Below are 8,366 nucleotides of genomic sequence, written 5' to 3'. Positions count from 1 at the left end.
CTCCACTCTCCGGCCCGTACACCATATCCCCGAATCCCTATAAGTAATGAATGGCAGAGCAGGTTCAAAGGGGCGAATGCCCTCCTCCTGGCCTATTTTCTATGTTTCTAAAATCTTCCCCATTGCCTGTCACCAAAGCTGCCCCACACGGATGATAAGATTCCATCTCACATGTACGTTTACAACATCTGGTATTACATCTTCAGCACCTCCCTCAGCCTCTTCACTGTCTGTGATTTACCACATGTGCAGGTTAGGTGGATTGGCCATGAAAGAAAGAAAGAAAGAAAATTGCTTATTGTCGCGAGTAGGCTTCAATGAAGTTACTGTGAAAAGCCCCTAGTCGCCACATTCCGGCGCCTGTTCGGGGAGGCTGGCACGGGAATTGAACCGTGCTGCTGGCCTGCCTTGGTCTGCTTTAGAAGCCAGCGATTTAGCCCAGTGAGCTAAACCAGCCCCTTGTTAAATTGTCCTTAGTGTCCAAAATTGCGCTGAGTGTTGGTGGGGTAATTGGGTTATGGGGATAGGGTGGATGTGTTGACCTTGGGTAGGATGCTCTTTCCAAGAGCCGGTGCAGACTCAATGGGCAAAATGGCCTCCTTCTGCACTGTAAATTCTATGATAATAACATCAAGTCTAAAAGGAACAGCAATTTCATCCAATTTAATATTAGGAAGATCCCAGCCCGTATCTTTGGTCCCCATCATAAACTCAGTTCCACAGGCATCGGCTCCATCCCTCGCCCTGGTCACTCTCTGAAGTTTAACCAGACTGTTAGCAGTCTTGGCTTCCTATTTGACCCTGAGATAGGTTTCCAATCACATATCCACTCCATCACCCAAACCAGCTACCTTCCTAACATTGCCTTTCTCCATCCTGCTTCAGTTCATCTGCTCCTGAAATCATCCATGCCTTTGTTGCTTCTAATCATGATTATTCCAATGCTCTCCTGGCTGACCTCCTATATTCCATTGTCTAAGATGTCTAAGAACTTGAACTCATCCAAAATAATGTTGGCTGCATCCTTGTTTGCACAGCCTCAAGCATCCCTGTGCTCGCTCCCCTACATTGACTCCTGATCTACCCGCACATTAACATAAAAATTTTGATCCCTTTTTCAAATTGTTCCATGACCTTTTCCCTTCCTACCTCCGCAATCTCCTCCAGCTCCACAATCCTTTGATACCTCTGTGCTTCTCCGTCCTGCCCCATTGTGTGCTCCTAATTTTAACCGTTTCATCATTTGCAGCTGTGCCTTCAGCTACCTGGGCAGTGAAATTCATCACTGAATTTTATAGAATTTACAATGCAGAAGGAGGCCATTCGGCCCATCGAGTCTGCACTGGCCCTTGGAAAGAGCACCCTACCTAAGCCCATACCTCCACCCTAAACCCACACCTGCACCGTATCCCCTATAACCCCACCTAACCATTTTTGAACACTAAGGGCAATTTGGCATGGCCAATCCACTTAACCTGCACTTCTTTGGACTGTGGGTGGAAACCAGAGCAACCGGAGGAAACCCACGCACACACGGGGAGAACGTGCAGACTCCAGACGGACAGTGACCCAAGCCGGGATTGTAACCTGGGACCCTGGAGCTATGAAACAACTGTGCTAACCACTGTACTACCATGCTGCCCCTCCATATGGCTTTGACTAAGAGTCACCCAGACTCGAAACGTTAGCTCCCTTTTCTGTCTCACAGATGCTGTCAGACCTGCTGAGATTGTCCAGTATTTTCTGTTTTTGTTTCAGATTCCAACACCCGCAGGAATTTTCCTTTATCCTTCCATATGTCTCTCCGCACTGTGCCTCTCTCTCTTGTTTCATGACGCTGCTTAAAACCTATGACCAAACTTTTCAACACCTGTCCTATTATCTCTGTATGTGACTCAGGGTCAAATTTAGTTTAAAACACCTGTAAAGTGCCTTGGGAAGTTTTACTGTGTTAAAGATGCCACATGAATGCAAGTTGTTGTCGACCATTCACACATGGATTCCGAATGCCTGGAGAAGATCTGACACCACAGTGGAGCATTAGCGATACATGGGCTTAAATTGTCCAGAACGGACATTAAGACGAACAAATTTATTTTAGGGGTCATGTCGAGTTTTGAAGGAAGATCAATCATTTTGACGAGGTGGAGAATGCTCTGGAGAATACCTCTTTGTGGTTTAATGTTAGTTTTCTTCTTGCCTCCGCTTATTACCACCCAAACAACTATTTCTGATTGGCAAGAATGGGAAATAGTCTTCCACAACCTCTTGGTTGCTGCTAGATATGTGGGGCCTGCCGGTACATGGACAACATGGGTACCTACTAATTGTGTGCAGGCTAATGGTAGATAGGCAGGAGATGCTGGTGGTTGGGTTTCTGGTGATTCTCTTGGTGCTGCTGATCCCATCCCTTTAGTAAGCAGCACACCAGGAACCATCCACTGTCTTGCCACCCCTTTAAGTTACCTGATGTTACACTTTATTTGCAACATCAAATTCTTTATCAAACAATCGTTGGCAAGTAGTAGCGATGCTTGTGTGGAAAGCAGAATGACTGCTGCAAGCTCTTGGGTCAACTTCCATCAACTGATATTATAGGTCATTCAATAACAGATATCAGAAAGTAAGTGCAAATACTTATTATTTATTGAAGCAAGTAACAGTACAATCACAGGCGACCCCTATACCTGGGACATTAATTCAAGCAAATTTAAGAACATAAGCAGAAAGGATTCAAGTAGGAGAAGCAGATGTGAGCGATTGGCATGGGAGTGTGTACAGGAGCAACGGATTATTGTCGGTGGACTTCCTGAGACAATGGATACAGAGAGAGAAATTATAATCAGAACTCTTCCCGGGATAGTGAGTACAGGAAGAGGATATTACCATCAGAATTCCTCCTGGGATACTGGTTAGAGGAAGAGGATATTATAACAGAATTCCTCCTGGGATGGTGGATGTAGAGTGGGGATATTATCATCAGAATACCTCCCGGAATACTGGATACAAGAAGAGGATATTATCATCAGAATTCCTCCTGGAATAATGGTTCAGGAAAAGGATATTAGAACCAGAATTCTCTCTGGGATAGTGGATACAGAGTGGGGGTATTATCATCAGAATTCCTCCCTGGATACTGGATACAGGAAAAGGATATTATAATCAGAACTCTTCCTGGGATTTATCCCATAAGGTTAGGACAGGGAGGGAGGAGAAGTGATGATTGTTGGACAAGGTAGTTGAGGTGGATAGGGGGTACTATGTGGCCCCTACAAAGGAGTTGCCAGAAAGAAAGAGGTTGCAGGGGCAGTTTGAATGGTTGATGATGGGAAGGGTGCTGGGTCAGTTTCACTGGCATTGATTTCGCTGATCACGAAAAAGGGGAAGGATCCACTGGAGTGCGGGTCCTATAGGCCCATCTCACTGCTGAACATGGACGTGAAAGTCCTGGCCAAGGTATTGGCGAGAAGGTTGGTAGGGTGTGTAACTAGAGGACATCTCAGAGGACCAAACATGGTTTGTTAAGGGGAGGCAGCTTTCCAGTAACATTAGGAAGTTGTTAAATGTAATTTTGACCCCGTTGGGGGGGGGGGAGAGGGGTGGGTGTGAGTGTCGGAGGTGATTGTGTAGAGTGCAGGTATTTGTTCATAATCCTGGGAGACATGGATTTGTAAATGAGCTTGTTGCGCACATTGAAATTGGCCGGTACGATGTTGTGGGCATCACAGATACGTGGCTGCAAGGGGATCAGGGCTGGGGTTTAAATACCCAAGGATATATGTCCTATCAAATGGACAGGCAGATGGGCAAAGGGGGTAGGGTTCCACTGTTAGTAAGGAATGAAGTTAAATCGATAGCAAGGAACGATATAGGATCACAAGGCATATAATCTCTGTGGGTAGAGTTGAGGAATCGCAAAGGTAAAAAGACACTGATGGGAGTTATGTACAGGCCCCCTAGCAGTAGTCAGGAGGTGGGGCAGAAAATAAATCAGGAGACAGAAAAGGCATGTAAAAAAGGCAATGTTACAATAATCATGGGAACTTCAATATGCAGGTGGACTGGGAAAACCAGGTTGGTAGTGGATCCCAAGAAAAGGAATTTGTGGAATGTCTAAGAGATGGTTTTTTGGAGCAGCTTGTGACAGAGCCTACTAAGGAACAGACAATTCTGGATTTAGTGATGTGTAATGAGGCAGACTTGATTAGGGAACTTAAGGTGAAGGAACCCTTAGGGAGCAGTGACCACAATATGATAGAATTTACCCTGCAGTTTGAGAGGGAGAAGCTGCAATCAGATGTAACGGTATGACAATTAAATAAGGGTAACTACAAAGACATGAGGGAGGAGCTGGCAAAAGTTGATTGGAAAAGGAGCCCAGCAGGGAAGACAGTAGAACAGCAATGGCAGGAGGCACAACAGGAATTCATCCCAAGGAGGAGGACACATGCTAAGGGGAGGATAAGGCATCCATGGCTGACGAGGGATGTCAAGGAACGCATAAAGGCGAAAGAAAAAGCATAGAAAGTGGCGAGATTAGTGGGAAGCCAGAGGATTGGGAAGCCTTTAAAAGCAAGCAGAGGACAACTAAAAAATCAATAAGGGGGGAGAAGATGAAGTATGAGTGCAAGCTAGCTAGTAATATAAAGGAAGATAGGAAGAGATTTTTCAATACATAAAAGGTAAGAGAGAGGCAAAAATAGACATTGGACCACTGGAAATTGTGGTTGGAGAAGCAATGCTAGGAAACAAAGAAATGGCAGACAAACTGAATAATTACTTTGCACCAGTCTTCACGGTGGAAGACACCAGTGGGATGCCAGAGCTCCAGGAGAACCAGGGGGCAGAGGTGAGTGCAGTGACCATTACTAAGGAGAAGGTTCTGGGGAAACTGAAAGGTCTGAAGGTGGATAGGTCACCTGGACCGGATGGACTCCACCCTGGACCAGGTGGACTACACCCCAGGGTCCTATAAGAGATAGCTGAGGAAATTCAGGAGGTATTGGTGATGATCTTCCAGGAATCACTAGAGGTAGGAAGGGTCCCAGAGGACTGGAAAGTGGCTAATATAACACCACTGTTTAAGAAGGGAGGGAGGCAGAAGACATGAAATTATAGGCCGGTTAGCCTGACTTCGGTCATTGGTAAGATTTTAGAGTCTGCTATTAAAGATAAGATTGTGAAGTACTTGTAAGTGCATGGTAAAATAGGACTGAGTCAGCACGGCTTTGTCAAAGGGAGGTTGTGTCTGACAAATCTGTTAGAGTTCTTTGAGGAGGTAACAAGAAAGTTAGACAAAGGAGAACCAGTGGACGTGATTTATTTAGATTTCCAGAAGGCCTTTGACAAGGTGCCACATAGGAGACTGTTAAATAAGTTAAAAGCCCATGGTGTTAAGGGTAAGATACTGGCACGGATAGAGGATTTGCTGACTGGCAGAAGGCAGAGAGTGGAGATAAAAGGGTCTTTTTCAGGATGGCAGCCGGTGACTAGTGGTGTGTCTCAGGGGTCTGTGCTGGGACCACAACTTTTCACAATATACATTAATGATCTGGAAGAAGGAACTGAAGGCACTGTTGCTAAGTTTGCAGATGATACAAAGATCTGTGGAGGAACAGGTAGTATTGAGGAAGCAAGGGGGCTGCAGAAGGATTTGGACAAGCTAGGAGAGTGGACAATGAAGTGGAAAATGAAATACAACGTGGAAAAGTGTGAGGTCATGCACTTTGGAAGGAGGAATTTAGGATAGGCTATTTTCTAAATAGGGAAATGCTTAGGAAATCAGAAGCACAAAGGGACTTGGGAGTCTTTGTTCACGATTCTCTTAATGTTACTGTGCAGGTTCAGTCGGCGGTTAAGAAGGCAAATGCAATGTTAGCATTCATGTCAAGAGGGCTAGAATAAAAGACCAGGGATGTACTTCTGAGGCTGTATAAGGCTCTGGTCAGACCCCATTTGGAGTGTTGTGAGCAGTTTTGGGCCCCGTATCTAAGGAGGGATGTGCTGGCCTTGCAAAGGGTCCAGAGGAGGTTCACAAGAATGATCCCTGGAATGAAGAACTTGTCATATGCGGAACGGTTGAGGACTCTGGGTCTGTACTTGTTGGAGTTTAGAAGGATGAGGGGGGATCTTATTTAAACTTACAGGATACTGCGAGGCCTGGATTGAGTGGACATGGAGAGGATGTTTCCACTTGTAGGAAAAACTAGAAGCTGAGGACACAATCTCAGACTAAAGGGACGATCCTTTAAAACTGAGATGAGGAGGAATTTCTTCAGCCAGAGGGTGGTGAATCTGTGGAACAGTTTGCCACAGAAGGCTGTGGGGGCCAAATCACTGAGTGTCTTTAAGACAGAGATAGATAGGTTTTTGATCAATAAGGGGATCAGGGGTTATGGGGAGAAGGCAGGAGAATGGGGATGAGAATATATCAGCCATGATTGAATGGCGGAGCAGACTCGATGGGCCGAGTGACCTAATTCTGCTCCTATGTCTTATGGTCTTATGTGGTTTGTGGCATGGGTTTGGTTGTTGTATACAACCCCCATGGCAAGTGTGTGAACGAATGAGACAAACCCCATGTGTTGTGGGATGCACAGGGAACAAGGCAGGGGTGTTCACTTTCCCCGCTGCTGTTCATGCTGGTGATTAAGCCCTTGGTGATGGCACTTTGGGCCTTGGCTGAGTGGTGGGGGATTGAAAGAGGGGACAGGAAGCACCAGGTGCCGCTATATGCTGATGACCTGTTGCTGTTTGTGATGGACCCATTAGAAAGCATGGACAGAACCATGATTCTGGAGAGGGTTACTGGAGAGATTTGGGGTCTTCTCAGGCTATACATTGAATGTTGGAAAAAGCGAGGTCTTCCCAGTAAACACCTTGGGGCAAGGGGTGAGAGAGTGGTTCCAGTATTTGGGGATCCAGGTAATACACAAGTGGGCCTCGAAGCATTGGTGGGACCTGACGGGGTTGGTGGAGGAGATTAAGGGGGACATTAAATGGTGGGGTACTCTGCACCTGGTACTCTGCACCTGACATTGGCGGAGAAGGGTACAGATGGTAAAGATGAACATACTGCCAAGATTCCTGTTTTTTTTCTCAGAATCTCCCGTTTTCCTCCCCAACTCCTTTTTTTTGGAAGGTAGATGTGTTAATCTCAGAATTTGTGTGGGCAGGGAGGGTGCCAAGGGTCAGTAGGACTCTATTGCAAAGGTAGAGATAGGAATGGAGACTGGCACTCCTGAATTTATTGTATTACTATTGGGCAACAAATGTGGAAATGGTGGTGGGGGAAGGCAGATTGGGTTAGATTAAAAGGGGAGTTGTGCGAGGGGGTGAGCCTCAAGGCTCTCGTGATGGCCCTGCTGCCATTTGCCCTGAGGAAATACAGGTGGCAGTCTAACGGTGGAGTCAGCCATAAAAATTTGGAACCAACTGAAGAGGCAGTTTAAACTGGGGCACACGTCGGTGATGACTCCACTGTGTGGGAATCATAGGTCTGCGCTGGGGGGAATGGATGGGATGTACTGGAGATTGAGAGATAAAGGGCGAATGCGGGTCACGGACATGTTTGTAGAGGGCATGTTTGTTGGGCTAGAGGAACAGTGGGAGAAGTTCGAGCTACCAAGAGCAAGTGAGTTCAGATATGAGCAGGTGTGGGATTTTACGCGCAAGGTAGTGGATATACGCTTTTGGAGAAAATGTTTCTCCAGATGAAGGGGACGATGGTAGGATTTGGGACATATACAGGTGGTTGGGAGAACAGGGCATGGCCTTAGTAAAAAGGATCAAGCAGAAGTGGATGGAGGAGTTGGGTGGCAGATAGGATGGGGACATTGGTGTGAAGTATTGCACCGAGTGAACTCAACCTAGTCCTGCGCAAGGATGGGTCTTAAACAATTTAAGGTGGTGCATAGGGTCCACATGACTCAGGCTTGGATGAGTGGGTTTTTCCAGGAGGTAGTGGACGGATGTGAGATGTGTGGGAGAGGACCGGTAAACCATACCCATATGTTTTCGGGGTATGAGGAGTTTAAGAACTTTGGGGAGGCGGTGTTTAGGAACCTATCAAGGATTGTAGGGTTTGGGATGATGCCAGACCCTATGGTGGTGATCTTTGGGGTTTTTGAGGTGCCGAATCTGCTGGAGGGCTGGGGGGCTGATGTCCTGGCCTTCGCCTCTTTGATTGACCGGCGATGGATACTTTTGAATTGGAGGTCGGCTACGCCGCCTGGGATCATGTCGTGGTTGAGAGCCTTGTATGAGTTTCTCAGGTTGGGGAAAATCAAATTTGCCCTAGGAGGTCAGAGGAGGGCCTTGAGATACAATTAAGGCTGTTCATGACTATATTTTTCAGGAGCTGTTTG

This window comes from Scyliorhinus torazame, chromosome 1 (genome assembly GCF_047496885.1).
Source record: "Scyliorhinus torazame isolate Kashiwa2021f chromosome 1, sScyTor2.1, whole genome shotgun sequence".
In the NCBI taxonomy this organism is placed as follows: Eukaryota; Metazoa; Chordata; class Chondrichthyes; order Carcharhiniformes; family Scyliorhinidae; genus Scyliorhinus; species Scyliorhinus torazame.
The sequence above is the reverse complement of the archived record's forward strand: the minus strand, read 5'-3'. Positions refer to the sequence as shown.